The sequence below is a fragment of the Eimeria mitis genome, genomic scaffold (assembly GCF_000499745.2).
Source record: "Eimeria mitis Houghton genomic scaffold, Emh_scaff241, whole genome shotgun sequence".
NCBI classification, from domain to species: Eukaryota; Apicomplexa; class Conoidasida; order Eucoccidiorida; family Eimeriidae; genus Eimeria; species Eimeria mitis.
The window spans coordinates 14,004-14,527 of NW_013570748.1; positions in this window are offsets into that span (position 1 = coordinate 14,004).

The following is a 524-nucleotide window of genomic DNA, read 5'->3' on the forward strand; positions in this document are numbered from 1 at the left end:
TGTATAAGCTCTCCTCTGTTGCGGTGTATATACGCCTCACTCCTGCTGCTGTTTGCATGCATACACCTCACGCCGGCAGCTGCAGCTGCTGCTGCAGCTGCTGCAGCTGCTGAGCTGTACATACACCGCAGCTCTGCTGCGGTGTATATACACCCCACCGCCGCTGCTGCGGTGTATATGCAGCTCACCACTGCTGGGGTGTATAGGCAGCTCACCGCTGCTGGGGTGTAGAGGCAGCTCACCGCTGCTGCTGCGGTGTACAGGCAGCTCAGGGCTGCTGGGGTGTATATGCAGTTTTTGTTGTCTCTTCTTTTGTTGTTTGCTGCAGAGGCAAACGAAAATAAAAAAATAAAAATAAATAAAAAATAAAATAAATAAAAAATTAATAAATGATGAGCTGTCTGTACACCTCAATTATAATAATTAATTTATATAGAAAACTAATAAATACCTTAACGCAATATATATATATATATATATATATATATATATATATATATATATATATATATATATATATATAT